Source organism: Salmo trutta, chromosome 2 (assembly GCF_901001165.1).
Source record: "Salmo trutta chromosome 2, fSalTru1.1, whole genome shotgun sequence".
Classification (NCBI taxonomy): Eukaryota; Metazoa; Chordata; class Actinopteri; order Salmoniformes; family Salmonidae; genus Salmo; species Salmo trutta.
Window position 1 is genome coordinate 67,644,317 of NC_042958.1, and position 17,286 is coordinate 67,661,602.

Genomic DNA, 17,286 nt, shown 5'->3' on the forward strand with positions numbered 1-17,286 from the left:
GAGGGCTCAGAACCATCTGTGGGGCCCCAGTGTTGAGGGTCAGCGGGGTGGAGATGTTGTTACCTACCCTCACCACCTGGGGGTGGCCCGTCAGGAAGTCCAGTACCCAGTTGCACAGGGCGGGGTCGAGACCCAGGGTCTCGAGCTTAATGACGAGTTTGGAGGGTACTATGGTGTTAAATGCTGAGCTGTAGTCGATAAACAGCATTCTCACATATGTATTCCTCTTGTCCAGATGGGTTAGGGCAGTGTGGTTGCGATTGCGTCGTCTGTGGACCTATTGGGGCGGTAAGCAAATTGGAGTGGGTCTAGAGTGCCAGGTAGGGTGGAGGTGATATGGTCCTTGACTAGTCTCTCAAAGCACTTCATGATGACGGAAGTGAGTGCTACGGGGCGGTAGTCATTTAGCTCAGTGACCTTAACTTTCTTGGGAACAGGAACAATGGTGGCTCTCTTGAAGCATGTGGGAACAGCAGACTGGGATAAGGATTGATTGAATATGTCCGTAAACACACCAGCCAGCTGGTCTGCGCATGCTCTGAGGATGCGGCTGGGGATGCCGTCTGGGCCTGCAGCCTTGCAAGGGTTAACACGTTTAAATGTTTTACTCACGTCGACTGCAGTGAAGGAGAGTCCGCAGGTTTTGGTAGCGGGCCGTGCCAGTGGCACTGTATTGTCCCCAAAGCGAGCAAAGAAGTTGTTTAGTCTGTCTGGGAGCAAGACATCCTGGTCCGCGACAGGGCTGGTTTGCTTTTTGTAATCCGTGATTGACTGTAGACCCTGCCACATACCTCTTGTGTCTGAGCCGTTGAATTGCGACTCTACTTTGTCTCTATACTGACGCTTAGCTTGTTTGATTGCCTTGCGGAGGGAATAGCTACACTGTTTGTATTCGGTCATGTTTCCGGTCACCTTGCTCTGATTTTAAAAGCAGTGGTTCACACTTTCAGTTTTGCGGGAATGCTGCCATCAATCCATGGTTTCTGGTTTGGGAATGTTTTAATAGTTGCTGTGGGTACGACATCGCCGATGCACTTGCTAATAAACTCGCTCACCGAATCAGCGTATTCGTCAATGTTGTTGTTTGACGCAATGCGAAACATCCCAGTCCACGTGATTGAAGCAATCTTGAAGCGTGGAATCAGATTGGTCGGACCAGCGTTGAACAGACCCGAGCGCGGGAGCTTCCTGTTTTAGTTTCTGTCTATAGGCTGGGAGCAACAAAATGGAGTTGTGGTCAGCTTTTCCGAAAGGAGGGTGGGGGAGGGCCTCATATGCGTCGCGGAAGTTAAAATAACAATGATCCAGGGTTTTACCAGCCCTGGTTGCACAATTGATATGCTGATAGAATTTATGGGAGTCTTGTTTTCAGATTAGCCTTGTTAAAATCCCCAGCTACAATGAATGCAGCCTCAGGATATGTGGTTTCCAGTTTACATAGAATCAAATGAAGTTCGTTCAGGGCCATCGATGTGTTTGCTTGGGGGGGAATATATGCGGCTGTGATTATAATCGAAGAGAATTCTCTTGGTAGATAATGCGGTCGACATTTGATTGTGAGGAATTCTAAGTCAGGTGAACAAAAGGACTTGAGTTCCTGTATGTTGTTATGATCACACCACGTCTCGTTAATCATAAGGCATACACCCCGCCCTTCTTCTTACCAGAAAGATGCTTGTTTCTGTCGGCGCGATGCGTGAAGAAACCAGCTGGCTGTACTGACTCCGATAGCGTGTCTCGAGTGAGCCATGTTTCCGTGAAGCAAAGAACGTTAGTCTCATATGTCTCTCTGGAATGCTACCCTTGCTCGGATTTCATCTACCTTGCTGTCAAGACACTGGACATTGGCGAGTAGTATGCTTGGGAGCGATGTGCCCGTCTCCGGAGCCTGACCAGAAGACCGCTTCGTCTGCCCCTTTTACGGCGTCGTTGTTTTGGTTCGCCGGCTGGGATCTGATCCATTGTCCTGGGTGGTGGTCCAAACAGAGGTTCCGCTTCGGGAAAGTCGTATTCCTGGTCGTAATGATGGTGAGTTGACGTTGCTCTTATATCCAATAGTTCCTCCCGACTGTATGTAAAAAATCCTAAGATTACCTGGGGTACCAATGTAAGAAATAACACGTAAAAAAAAAAAATACTGCATAGTTTCCTAGGAACGCGAAGCGAGGTGGCCATCTCCGTCGGCGCCTAACACGTAACATCTGACCTGTTCAACAAAGGATAGGAAATATCTGACACAAACGGGTACAAACTGCCATTTGTAAAAGAACAGTGACACTGTGTGTATGTGTTCACAGAAACATGTATGGAGCCAGCACATGGAGACTTGCAAGATGATGTGATGAAGTCCAGACTGACAGATGGGCTTGATACTGATGCCTCCGAATAGAGACCTGGCACTCTGCATAAACATTTTACTAGAGACTTGTATTGTCTTTTTTTTTTAATTATTGAATGGAATGGTATCAGTTGTGGTGGTCATGAAATCATGCAAAAAGACTGCTGGTATCTTGTTAATTGGCCGTTAACACTTTTAGAATCCCCAAGCCTCCATGCACACGAGCTGCTGATGCGTGCCTTTTGGAACATCTACATATAAAAATATATATTTAATATTCACTACACGACAAAGTATGTGGACATCTGCTCATCGAACTTCTTATTCCAAAATCATGGCCATTAATATGGAGTTGGTCACCCCTTTGCTGCTATAACAGCCTCCACTTCTGGGAAGGCTTTCCACTAGATGTGGGGACTTGCTTCCATTCAGCCACAAGAGCATTAGTGAGGTCAGGCCACTGATGCTGTGCGATTAGGCCTGGCTCGCAGTCGGTGTTCAAATTCATCAAAAAGGTGTTGGATGGGGTTGAGGTCATGGCTCTGTGGCCAGTGAAGTTCTTCCACACCGATCTCAACAAACCATTTCTGTATGGACCTCACTTTGTGCACTGGGGAATTGTCATGCTGAAACAGGAAATGGCCTTCCTCAAACTGTTGCCACAAAGTTGGAAGAACAGAATCGTCTAGAATGTCATTGTACAGTATACTGTAGCGTTAAGATTCCCCTTCACTGGAACTAAGGGGCCTAGCCCGAACCATGAAAACAGCCCCAGACTGTTATTCCTCCTCCACCAAACTTTACAGTTGGCACTATGCATTCGGGTAGGTCGCGTTCGCCTGGCATCCGCCAAACGTGTTTCCACTACTCCAGAGTCCAATGGCGGTGAGCTTTACACCACTCCAGCCAGCGCTTGTCATTGCGCATGGTGCAACCGAGGACAGACTATTTTTATGCGCTACACGCTTCTGCACTCGGTGGTCCCGTTCTGTGAGCTTGTGTGGCATACCACTTCACGGCTGAGCCGTTGTTGCTCCTTCAGTAAGCAAAAATTTTTTGACATAAACTGTGCAAACACCAGGAAATCAGTTCCAAGTGATTTCAATTTGGGAAATCTGTTCAAGTATTTCCACGCATAAGAGAGACACGTGATCATATACAAATGTAAGCAAGGTTTGACATTATTACGTTTTAGTTAAATATTATCTGTTTGGGCATATTGCTGTCAATTTGCAGTCTACAATTTATTTGTAACTATGCTATGGCCCCCTGAGCATCATCTGAATTAAAAAAAATTTTAAAAAAATAATTCCTGTGGCTGAATCTAGTTGATGATCCCTGAAAGGGTTGTTTATTCTACATGGACCCCTTACTACATTTGAAAGTGATCGAAACACTTCAGCAATACATTCTTTTCATATTACTCTGTAGGCTACTGACTTATTCAAAGCTTCCTCCGGCATCTCACCATATTGAGGAGGTTTCTTTGTTGTGATTGAGTGGTGGGAAAACAGCTGCGGGCATGCTTCTGAAAGATGGGTGTGTCTTGGTGGTGGCAAGGACACACCCACGAAAACCCAGATCAAACCCCACCCCCAAGCCAACTCACGTTTGGCTTCTGTCATGGCCGCCAGCATTTCCCCTGAGGACAACGAGGGTCATGCACTTACGGTCTCCACGGAGGACGTGTGTAAGTCATTCAAACGTGTTAACCCTCGCAAAGCTTCCGGCTCAGACGGCATCCCTAGCCACACTCGGAGCATGTGCAGACCAGCTGGCTGTTGTGTTTGACATTTTAAGGCCGGTATCCCCACTTGCTTCGATGTTCACTATCATCCTGTGCCCAAGAAAGGGAAAGGAACTGAATGACTCCCGACCCGTAGCACTCGCTTCTGTCATCATGAAGTGCTTCTAGAGGCTAGTCAAAGAGCATATCACTTACTCCCTCCCCGACACATTCAACCTTCTTCAATTCACCTACCGCCCTGACAGATCCACGAACTACGCAATCGCTATTGCACTGTACACTGCCCCACCCACCTGGACAAAAGGAATGCATATGTGAGGATGCTCTTCATCGACTACAGCTCGGTCTTCAATACCATAGTGCTCACTACAAAGTCTCTGGGACTGAATTCCTCCATATGCAACTGGGTCCTGGACTTCCTGACGAGCCTCCACCAGGTAGAAGGTAGGCAACATTACCTCCGACACTGATTCTCAACACGGGTGCCCCACAAGGGTGCGTCCTCATCCCCTCCTGTACTTCTTGTATACCCACGACTGCGTGGCCTCACACAGTTCCAACTCCATCAAGTTTGCTGACGACACAACAGTAGTAGGCCTGATTACCTACAGGGAGGAGGTAGGCACTCTGACGGCATGGTGCCAGGTAAACAACCGATCCGTCAACGTCAGTAAAACAAAGTAACTGATTGTGGACTTCAGGAAAAACCAGACTGGGCACGCCTCCATCCTCATCAACGGGGCCGCTGTGGAGACGGTCAAAAACGTCATGTTCCACTGCGTTCAGAGGAGCTGAAATGGTAAAACCACACGGACACCGTGGTGAAGGCGGCACGACAGCAACCCTTCAACCTCCGGATGCTGAAGAAATCCGGCCTGTCCCCGAGGGCCCAACAGGAGCACCATCGAGAGCATACTGTCGGGCTGCATCACAGCCTGGTATGGCAACTCCACTGCCACGGAGTGCAAGGCGCTACAGAGGGTGGTACGCTCAGCCAAACACACCATTGGGTGCACACTGCCTGCCCTCCAGGACACCTACAACACCAGGTGTCGCGGTAAGGCCAAGAAGATTATCAGTGACCCCAGCCACGGCCTGTTCCCGTTTCCATCACTTAGACGCTGGCAGTTTCGGAGCATCATGGCAAAGACTGTAAGACTGGCCCATAGCTTCTACCCCCAGACCATCAGGCTGCTGAATAGCCACCACTTATCAGCTACCTGCTCCCCCCCGAAAAGAAACACAAAGATTATGATTGATCTAATAACATTCTAATTTTCCAGTGCCGAATAATCAAGGAGGAAATACAGAGAATGCTGTCATATATGGGCTGGGCAATATGGCTAAAATATCTTATCTGGTATTTTTCACATTTTTGGTGGTATTTTATGTTTTTTATTAATAAAAGTTCTACATTTGCTTTATCTGAGTAGTGTGTGACCCTATGGTGGCAACACAAATATATTCTAAATTATTTAAATGGGTCTTTCTTCATTTGGATTGTTTAATACTGTTCAATTCAACTTCAACCTAAAATAATTTCCTGCATTTCCATCAGTTTCTGCATTTCCTGCACTAATTTGAGATAATTTCCACACTGCCACGATATGGGCAAAAAAACGAGGCCTTATTTTTAACCAAATGTTGCAATTGCGATTTAGATCAAAACACTTGGGTGAACTTTTGGAATCATGGAAATTGAATGTCTATTCTAATTCTATAGTTAGAATATAAATAATAATGGGAACTTTGAATACAGTGTTTGGAATGAAAATGCCACGGACGAGTTATTGTGACAGGGTAGGAACCAAAGTGATGTTTCCTAGGGGACCCTATAATCTTTGGTAGCATTAAATCTGTATTCATGCTGCATCTATTCCTCTTTGATTTAGAAGTTACTGTTGCACAAAGAACATGCTGATTTAGGCCTCCAGCAGCACTGGTATCAGGCTGTATTAGCTAGCTATGTTTGCTCTGACTCAGTACTTTTAGTTGCTAGTTAGCTAGCCAGCTAACTAGTGATTAGCATTAGTGGCTAACACGATTTAGCTTAACTTGCCAAGAAAATACAAACTAGCTGCAGATGTAAGAAACACAAACTAATATTGTAATTATACAATGCTTGTGGATTTCTGTTAAGATCAAAGTGGAAACATCGTTGTCAACATGGTTGCATGTGCTGCACTGACCATGCAGACTGGACAACAACCGATGCGTTCCTTGAGTGACAGGGGGTGGGACTAAGTCTGTATGGAAAGCCGCATGGGGGGAGAGAGAGCGGAGAGGGATGGCTCAAGTAGCGGAGTAAACTACAAAGGGACGTTACACACGGCGTATCACATTTAACAAACCAAACATTCAAATACCGTTATAGAAGGTAAAGTAAAAACCCAAGCCGGTCCGTGCATCAATACCGGTATATAGTAAAATACGGTATACTACTCGACCGGTGTCAGTACTGTCTATTGGTGCAGTCAACTTTGTGTTGCAGCACATGGTATGGAGGTGTGTAAGACCCCACTCGTGGGCCATTTTTTTTTTCAGCTAAGTGTAAAGGTCTGTCCATTTTTCTTTAGTCCTGGTCAGTATTCCGTTTCGCTGTGAGGAAGGCGTGCCTCTGAGTTCAGAGGCCGTTTCCTAAAGTTCTGTTTCAGTTCAAGGCTGACAACTCTGTCATGCTTACACTCCTCTCTCCCTCTTGCAAGATGTCTCTCCTCAAAGTCAATTTAATTCTCCATTAGTCTGTGTAGTTGGGAAGCCGTAGCATGGCCCCGCCTGAACAGACCCTCTGTTTTTAGTCTATTCTTATTCGACAGGTATTTTCCCAGGCTCCTGTCTGTCGGTCTTTCGGCTGAGTTTATCTCCATTTACAACGGCCAGGAGGCAGTTTTTATTACGGTGGGTGTGACTCTTACGATGGCCTCAGATCATGGGGGATGGAGTTAAAAATCAATACTTAATCTTTTGTCTGTGTTATGAAAGTTATTGTGAGAGGGAGTTGGGTGTTTTCATGTCCAACATCATGGGATGTTGAACAAGGAAACCTTTATTAGACACACCACATGACCTCGGTCGTGGCTCCTGAGGGACAGATTTCAAACTTTTCCTTTGAGCTGGTGTGACTGCTTCCTTTTGTTGATACATCTTAGTGAACACTCTGTCAGCAATATCTCGGAAGAGCAGGAAGACAAGTCAGCTGTCTGTCTGATTCCATCTGCCTATAATTATTCCTGGTTGGCCAGAAACAACAGTCCCTTCCCTGATTCCTGAAAGGTTTATGACTTATGATATATGAGGGTTGGGCGAGGGTCTTTGGGGGTGAACATAGAGAGAGATCACCCCGTCTCATGACAATCACACTATGGGAATGTGTTCCCATGACCCCTAGAGTTATAACACCCCTCCCTACTCAAACTACTCCCAGACAGTTCCAGAACAATTCTTGCTTGAGAAATTGCTATTTGCTGTGAAGCGATTTAAAAAAAAAAATGGCTGATTTCGCCTCAAATAGGAAATGTGATGAAAATATGAGATTTGTGTCTTGAAGGGCTGCATTGATGTAGCTTTTGTGCACGTCGTCGCACGTGGGATGCATTCAAACGTTCACTCTTTATTTTTTTATTTTCATTTCACCTGTATTTAACCAGGTAGGCCAGTTGAGAACAAGTTCTCATTTACAACTGCGACCTGGCCAAGTTAAAGCAAAGCAGTGCGACAAAAACAACAGAGTTACACATCGGATAAACAAATGTACAGTCAATAACACAATAGAAAAAAAGTCTGTGTGTGCAAATATAGTAAGATTAGGGAGGTAATAAATAGGCCATAGTGGCGAAATAATTACAATTCAGCATTAACCCTGGAGTGATAGATGTGCAGATGATGATGTGCAAGTAGACATACTGGGGTGCAAAAATAGATAATTTGGGGAATGTTGGGTGGGCTATTTACAGATGAGCTGTGTACAGGTGCAATGAAAGGTAAGCTGCTCTGACAGCTGATTCTTAAAGTTAGTGATGGAGATATGTCCCTAGCTTCAGTGATTTTTGCAATTCGTTCCAGTCATTGGCAGCAGAGAACTGGAAGGAAAGACGGCCAAAGGAGGAGTTGGCTTTGAGGGTGACCAGTGAAACATACCTGCTGGAGGGCGTGCTAAGGGTGGGTGTTTCTATGGTGACCAGTGAGCTGAGATAAGGCGGGGCTTTACCTAGCAAATACTTATAGATGACCTGGAGCCAGCCAACGGCGACGAATATGAAGCGAGGGCCAGCCAACGAGAGCATACAGGTCGCAGTGGTGGGTAGTATATGGGGCTTTGGTGACAAAACGGATGGCACTGTGATTGACTACATCTAATTTGCTAAGTAGAGTGTTGGAGGCTATTTTGTAAATGACATCGCTGAAGTCAAGGATCGGTAGGATAGTCAGTTTTACGAGGGTCTATATACAGATTACACACAAAATATTATAATGTCAAAGTGGAAGAAAATGTTGGTAACTTCATTTTAAGGGGTCCTTATTAAAGTGTAATTACTATAATACACTAACAATATTTCTAACGTAGAACGTGTGGAATGGTCAGAGGCGATCTATAGAACACTAGTGATGTCATTAATGTTATAAAGGAAATACTTTAGTAATATGTAACTGGTGGTAATTCCAGTCTAAGTACAGGGGTGTAACAACAAATGCCTGTTACCATACTGGTGGACAAGTTTCCAATAGCATCCCAATGCACTGTATTTCAGCCTGCACAAACCACGTGATCAGTGTTAGCCAATTGAAAACTGACCACCTCATTGCCACAACTTAGCAATAAAGATCTGCAGTCTGATGCCCAGGCCCAATGGCAAAAACGGGTTAACAAATGGTTCACATAAAAAAAAACATACTTGTTGAATCATTTAATGGTGCATTTGACAATGGGTCAATTACTTTAACAATTTTTTTTATTACAATAATAAACAGTTATGGTTGAAATTGGGTAATTCATGCTTGCCAAATTGTAAGCCTATTAAGCTTGGCTGAATAATGGTTTATAAATACACTTAATGGTCAACACAAACGTATTCCATTATGTAACCTTGCAAGGGTTTCAATATTGAGGAACAGTCTCACTTTTGGATAGGATGCATTGGTGCAATTTATTTATCCGCAACACACTCAAAATAACGACGCCCGCGAACGTGCCCATATGTGTTGACACTGATGTCATGTAACAGTGCTCAAAAAACGAGGTTGAGAACAAGGTCAGTGTTCAAAATCCAGACATGAAAGATCGTTGCAAAAGAAACCATGTCAAAAACATCAACACAGGAGAGAACGTAAGTTTGTGCTTAACAAGTCACAAAAATAAACAGACATTGAATATCCCTTTGAGCATGGTGAAGATATACATTTTACTTGATGGTGTATCAATTGTCATGTCTGACCACGAGAATCCAAATAGCTCAGATCAGGTTTGCAATGAATAACTTCCACCAGACCCCCTCTCGGCCGTAGACGGGGAAGGAAAGAACTAGTGGGGATTAACAATTCACGTCCTGTTGTAAATCAAGGGTTAAGATCCAGGCCTGTGCTCTCCAAATTCAACAAAGGAATGTGCTTTGTCTCAACAGACCCTTTTTCCCACTGAAACTCTAACACTTTCAAAAGCGAATACTGGAACAATATTTCTAACGTAGAACGTGTGGAATGGTCAGAGGCGATCTATAGAACACTAGTGATGTCATTAATGTTATAAAGGAAATACTGTAACTTGAAAAGTATAACCACTACATAGATGAAGTTTCCATGCTATGGGTTGTGCATGCCTCCTTCTTTCCACTCCTCTCCTCTTTTGACCTCACCCTCTCACCTTCCCCCCCTACTCACAAGGCAGGCAATACGCTTGACCTCATCTTTACTAGATGCTGTTCTTCCACTAATCTAATTGCAACTCCCCTCCAAATCTCCGACCACTACCTTGTATCCTTTTCCCTCTCGCTCTCATCCAACACTTCTCACTCTGCCCCTACTCGGATGGTATTGCGCCGTCCCAACCTTCGCTCTCTCTCTCTCCCGCTACTCTCTCCTCTTCCATCCTATCATCTCTTCCCTCTGCTCAAACCTTCTCCAACCTTCTCCAACCTTCTCCAACCTATCTCCTGATTCTGCCTCCTCAACCCTCCTCTCCTCCCTTTCTGCATCCTTTGATTTTCTCTGTCCCCTATCCTCCAGGCCGGCTCGGTCCTCCCCTCCTGCTCCGTGGCTCGACGACTCACTGCGAGCTCACAGAACAGGGCTCCGGGCAGCCGAGCGGAAATGGAGGAAAACTCGCCTCCCTGCGGACCTGGCATCCTTTCACTCCCTCGTCTCTACATTCTCCTCTTCTGTCTCTGCTGCTAAAGCCACTTTCTACCACTCTAAATTCCAAGCATCTCCCTCTAACCCTAGGAAGCTCTTTGCCACCTTCTCCTCCCTCCTGAATCCTCCTCCCCCTCCCCCCCCCCTCCTCCCTCTCCCCCCCCCTCCTCCCTCTCTGCGGATGACTTCGTCAACCATTTTGAAAAGAAGGTTGACGATATCCGATCCTCGTTTGCTAAGTCAAACGACACCGCTGGTCCTGCTCACACTGCCCTACCCTGTGCTTTGACCTCTTTCTCCCCTCTCTCTCCAGATGAAATCTCGCGTCTTGTGACGGCCGGCCGCCCAACAACCTGCCCACTTGACCCTATCCCCTCCTCTCTTCTCCAGACCATTTCCGGAGACCTTCTCCCCTACCTCACCTCGCTCATCAACTCATCCTTGACCGCTGGCTACGTCCCTTCCTTCTTCAAGAGAGCGAGAGTTGCACCCCTTCTGAAAAAACCTACACTTGATCCCTCCCATGTCAACAACTACAGACCAGTATCCCTTTCTTTTCTCTCCAAAACTCTTGAACGTGCCGTCCTTGGCCAGCTCTCCTGCTATCTCTCTCAGAATGACCTTCTTGATCCTAATCAGTCAGGTTTCAAGACTGGGCATTCAACTGAGACTGCTCTTCTCTGTGTCACAGAGGCTCTCCGCACTACTAAAGCTAACTCTCTCTCCTCTGCTCTCATCCTTCTAGACCTATCTGCTGCCTTTGATACTGTGAACCATCAGATCCTCCTCTCCACCCTCTCCGAGTTGGGCATCTCCGGCGCGGCCCACGCTTGGATTGCGTCCTACCTGACAGGTCGCTCCTACCAGGTGGCGTGGCGAGAATCTGTCTCCGCACCACTCGCTCTCACCACTGGTGTCCCCCAGGGCTCTGTTCTAGGCCCTCTCCTATTCTCGCTATACACCAAGTCACTTGGCTCTGTCATATCCTCACATGGTCTCTCCTATCATTGCTATGCAGACGACACACAATTAATCTTCTCCTTTCCCCCTTCTGATAACCAGGCGGCGAATCGCATCTCTGCATGTCTGGCAGACATATCCGTGTGGATGACGGATCACCACCTCAAGCTGAACCTCGGCAAGACGGAGCTGCTCTTCCTCCCGGGGAAGGACTGCCCGTTCCATGATCTCGCCATCACGGTTGACAACTCCCTTGTGTCCTCCTCCCAGAGTGCTAAGAACCTTGGCGTGATCCTGGACAACACCCTGTCGTTCTCCACTAACATCAAGGCAGTGACCCAATCCTGTAGGTTCATGCTCTACAACATTCGCAGAGTACGACCCTGCCTCACACAGGAAGCGACGCAGGTCCTAATCCAGGCACTTGTCATCTCCCGTCTGGATTACTGCAACTCGCTGTTGGCTGGGCTCCCTGCCTGTGCCATTAAACCCCTACAACTCATCCAGAACGCCGCAGCCCGTCTGGTATTCAACCTTCCCAAGTTCTCTCACGTCACCCCGCTCCTCCGCTCTCTCCACTGGCTTCCAGTTGAAGCTCGCATCCGCTACAAGACCATGGTGCTTGCCTACGGAGCTGTGAGGGGAACGGCACCTCCATACCTTCAGGCTCTGATCAGGCCCTACACCCAAACAAGGGCACTGCGTTCATCCACCTCTGGCCTGCTGGCCCCCCTACCTCTGTGGAAGCACGGTTCCCGCTCAGCCCAGTCCAAACTGTTCGCTGCTCTGGCACCCCAATGGTGGAACAAGCTCCCTCACGACGCCAGGACAGCGGAGTCAATCACCACCTTCCGGAGACACCTGAAACCCCACCTCTTTAAGGAATACCTGGGATAGGATAAAGTAATCCTTCTAACCCCCCCCCCCCCTTAAAAGATTTAGATGCACTATTGTAAAGTGGTTGTTCCACTGGATATCATAAGGTGAATGCACCAATTTGTAAGTCGCTCTGGATAAGAGCGTCTGCTAAATGACTTAAATGTAAATGTAATATGAAACATTCTAAGTGTTTTTGTTAAGAGGGATGTGATTTTGAGAAGTTAAGAGAATTTCTTTCCCATAACTTTGCACAGTGAGTAATCACCGCCCCGAAGTGAGGTCAGGAATCGCCCCTTTCGAGCAAAATGATGCGTTACGAATTAACACAGTAGACCAGAAAAGTGTGAACCTGCAGCTGCGAGTTTAAAATGGTTTGAACTTTGAATCTCAACACAAGGTGGAGACTATAAACTCACCTCTCGGACAATCACTGGTACAGCTGATTAGCGGTCGTCAGTAAAGTATTTTCGAAAGGGAATTTAAGTAGGACCATCCTGTTACTCTGCTCAAACCGTCGTATTATGCTACTCTCATCACCCCACTGGGGAACCATCGATACGGCTGGCTAGCCTATCTTCAAAGAAGCATCTTCAAGAGCGAATGGAAGGAAAATCAACTCTGTAGTTCTATTCAGGACTGCATGACAAGTCACCGGATAACAGACAACTACGAAGAAGAACAACAGGAGAAGAGTTGTTGGAACCATTTCGGACAATCACAGCCTTACAAGCTGCCGCGAAAGGGCCCAACCCCCTTTCCAAGGCTGCCACATTCACCGAGAGATCCCCTGTCGAACCCCGGCATTTCACGTTAATACATTCATGATTTCTTGTTCAAAGCGGGAGGAGGTTCGTGTGCAAAGTATATGATTACTGTAGGTGAGTCATTTCTGAATGTGGCAATATTAAGTGTCTCTGTCCCTCGTTCTCTTCTTTAACAAGCATCCATGTTGTCATTCCGCTAGGGACCTGTTTTCACCGCATTAAGTCTCCAGTCAACCGGTCCAGAGTGTGCGTGTTTATCCTGTGTTCCCATTTTAATTAGCTAGTAAATAAATAATTCAACCAATTTGTGTAGTACTGAATCATAAGTAAGGCTCCGTTTTTTTCAGATGCAAGGAGTTTACGACTTCACAATAATGATATGATACGATGTTGTGATTAACAAGTTGACTGTTTATAGATGTGATGGGTAAAGACCTTTTTGAGTTTAATTCGGGAGATGGTAACTCATTAAAGAACCGCTCTCGTGGTGCCCCAGATCATGAGTTAATTGTTATGATTAATTTAAAATCGGGTGACAATTTAAAGAGTTATCTAATTAACTGTCTTTAGATTAATGTTAGTCACGACACAATACACCCAGTCACTACAAATATACAGGCGTACTTCCTAACTCTGTTGCCAGAGAGGAAGGAAAACACTCATGGATTTCACCATAAGGCCAATGGTGACTTTAAAACAGAGTTTAATGGCTGTGATAGGAGAAAACTGAGGATGGATCAACAACATTGTAGTTACTCCACAATACTAACCCAATTGACAGAGTGAAAAGAAGGAAGCCTGTACAGAATACAAATATTCCAAAACATGCATCATGTTTGCAACAAGGCAATAAAGTAATACTGCAAAACATTTGGCTTAGCAATTAACTTTTTGTCCTGAATACAAAAGTTTATGTTTGGGGCAAATCCAATCCAACACATTACTGAGTACCACTCTCCATATTTTCAAGCATAGTAGTGGCTGCGTCATGTTATGGGTGTGCTTGTAATTTCTAAAGACGGAGGTTTTTCAGGATGGAAAAAAAAGACGGAATGGAGCTAAGCACAGGCAAAATCCTAGAGGAAACCTCGTTGCCTGCTTTCCACCAGACACTGGGAAATTAATTCACTGTTCAGCAGGACAATAACCTAAAACACAAGGTCAAATCTACACTGGAGTTGCTTACCAAGAAGACAGTTAATGAGTGGCTGAGATACAGATTTGACTTAACTACAGTACTTAAATATATGTCAAGACCTGAAAAATGGTTGTCTAGCAATAATCAACAACCAATTTGACAGAGCTTGAAGAATTTTGAAAAGAGTAATGAGCAAATAAATGTTGCACAATCCAGATGTGGAAAGCTCTTAGACTTACCCAGAAAGACACAGCTGTAATAACTGCCAAAGGTTGACTCAGGGGTGTGAATACTTATGTAAATGAAATATTTCTGTATTTCATTTTCAATAAATTAGCAATTTTCAAAATACATTTTCACTTTGTCATTATGGGGTATTGTGTGTAGATGCGTGAAAAGAAATATGTAATCTATTTTGAATTCAGACTTTTTAACAAAATGTGGAATAAATCAAGGGGTATGAATACTTTCTGAAGGCACTGTATATGCCAAACTATAGAAATCTTGATAATGATAAGTTGGGGTAATGTAGAGTGTCTATGCTAAATTGTCATACATTCTACCACAGATTCCCACAAGGTCTCAGACTCCAGGATGGGAAAATGCTTACAAGAAAGAATCAAATGAAGTCAGAGAAGAGACAGAGTTGTCGATTTCCATTGTTACTTATGTTAAAGGGAAGAAAAAGACAATCCCATGTTTCTAAATTAGTTAGCTATCTCAGCTACTCCCCATACTATAGGCTACAGATTTGGGTCACCAGTAAAAGTTTGTATTATGTTATTGAGTAGGCTTAAATCTTTGTTTAATCTAACAATACAAATCCTTATTTTGTAAGAAATGTAAGTTATTTTTTACATGTTGCTATAAAGTTGACCAAAGTAGAAACTCCTCTTTTGGCTGTAGGTATTTTCACTTGGTAATGAGTAATATGTCATTATATAGTAATTGCTCATAGGCATAGCCGCGGGAAGTAGGGGTGCTGAGGGTGCTGTTGCACCACTGAAAAAACATAACATTTTATTAGAAAATATTTTCTCACAAGTTGTGCACTGAGCCTTTACTCTTCTTGTAATAGCAGACTGACATAGCGTCTGTAGTGCATGCAAAAACAATTGCAGCACCCCCAAACATCTTCCCGCACATCTTCCCGCACCCCCAAACATCTATGGTCATACGTAAATCTAAAGTTACACTTCACTTTAAATAGCTAAATACACAATAATTAAAACTAAGTATACACCTCAAGATGCACAGGATTTAGATAGTTAAAATGAAGTGTAACACCAAGTAATTACATTGTACTTATCCTCACTCGGATGACAAGGAGGTTCAGGTTGTCATAATGAGTAATGTACACATGAATTGTGTGTGTATATACAGTTCATTTGGAAAGTATTCAGACCCCTTGACTTATTCCACATTTTGTTTCGTTACAGCCTTATTCTAAAAAAAATATATATAAATTGAGGATAATCTACACACAATAACCCATAATGACAAAGCAAAAAGAGGTTAAGAAATGTTTGCAAATGTATTACAAAAAATATATATAATTTACATAAGCATTCAGACAGTTTACTCAGTACTTTGTTGAAGCACCTTTGGCAGCGAATACAGCATCGAGTCTTCTTGGGTATGACGCTACAAGCTTGGCACACCTGTATTTGGGGAGTTTCTCCCATTCTTCTCTGCAGATCCTCGCTAGCTCTGTCAGGTTGAATGGGGAGCATTGCTGCAAGGCGATATTCAGGTCTCTCCAGAGATGTTCGATTGGGTTCAAGTCCGGGCTCTGGCTGAGCCACTAAAGGACATTCAGATACTTGTCCTGAAGCCACTCCTGCATTGTCTTGGCTGTGTGCCTAGGTTTGTGGTCCTGTTGGAAGGTGAACCTTCGCCCCAGTCTGAGGTCCTGAGTGCTCTGGAGAAGGTTTTCGTCAAGGATCTTTCTGTACTTTGACCTGTTCATCTTTCCCTCGATTCTGACCAGTCTCCCCGTCCCTGCCGCTGAAAAACATCCCCTCAGCATGATGCTGCCACCACCATGGTGGCAGCATCATGCTGAGGGATGGTGACAGGTTTCCTCCAGACGTGACGCTTGGCATTCAGGCCAAACAGTTCAATATTGGTTTCATCAGACCAGAGAATCTCGTTTCTCATGGTCTGAGTCTTTGGGTGCTTCTGGCAAACTCCAAGCGGGTTGTCATGTGCCTTTTTTACTGAGGAGTGGCTTCTGTCTGGCCACTCTAACATAAAGGCCTGATTGGTGGAGTGCTGCAGAGATGGTTGTCCTTCTGGAAGTTTCTCTAATCTCCACAGAGGAACTCTGGAGCTCTGTCAGAGTGAGCATCGGGTTCTTTGTGACCTCCCTGACCAAGGCCCTTCTCCCCCAATTGCTCAGTTTGGCCAGCTCTAGGAAGAGGTGGTTACAAACTTCTTCCATTTAAGAATGGAGGCCACTCCAAAGCATCCATTATGTTTGCAATAGAGCCCCACAGTGGAGGTGTCATAATACCCATAAAACCTAGCGGTCAAACAGGGAAATGGTTCCAATCATTTTTCCACCATTCATTTTTCCCAAAGGAAAGATTTTAGAAACACTAAGGCTTTTAGAAAGACGAAGGCTGTGTTTTGTGTAGGCTTACCCTTGCGTGACGTTTTGATAACTATGTAAATCTCTCTCGGACAAGGTGACTTATCAATATATTTGGCTCTATTTCCTCTGATTCAAAAATCCTAATTAGCATCAAAGTAGACGTCAAATCCCTGCAAGCTCCTGCATGTTATCTCTAGCTGACACCTTTGCTAACGGGTACTGTCAATTTAAAACGTGCACAAGACAGTTCACAGAATTGTCCATTACATATTTTTTTTGCCAGTTTATTCATAGTTAATCCAGTTTTTTACCTTTACAAAACAGAGACCTTGAAGTGTTTCTAAAATCCTCAAATGGGAAAAATGAACGGTGGATAAACGATTGGAACCATTTCCCTATTTCATCTCCAATGTTTATTGAAAACAAACACATTTGCACAATGAGCACTTGTCTCAAATACATCATTACAGTTATTGGTTAGCTAGCTAGCCATTTTAAACCATATAGCATTGACATGAA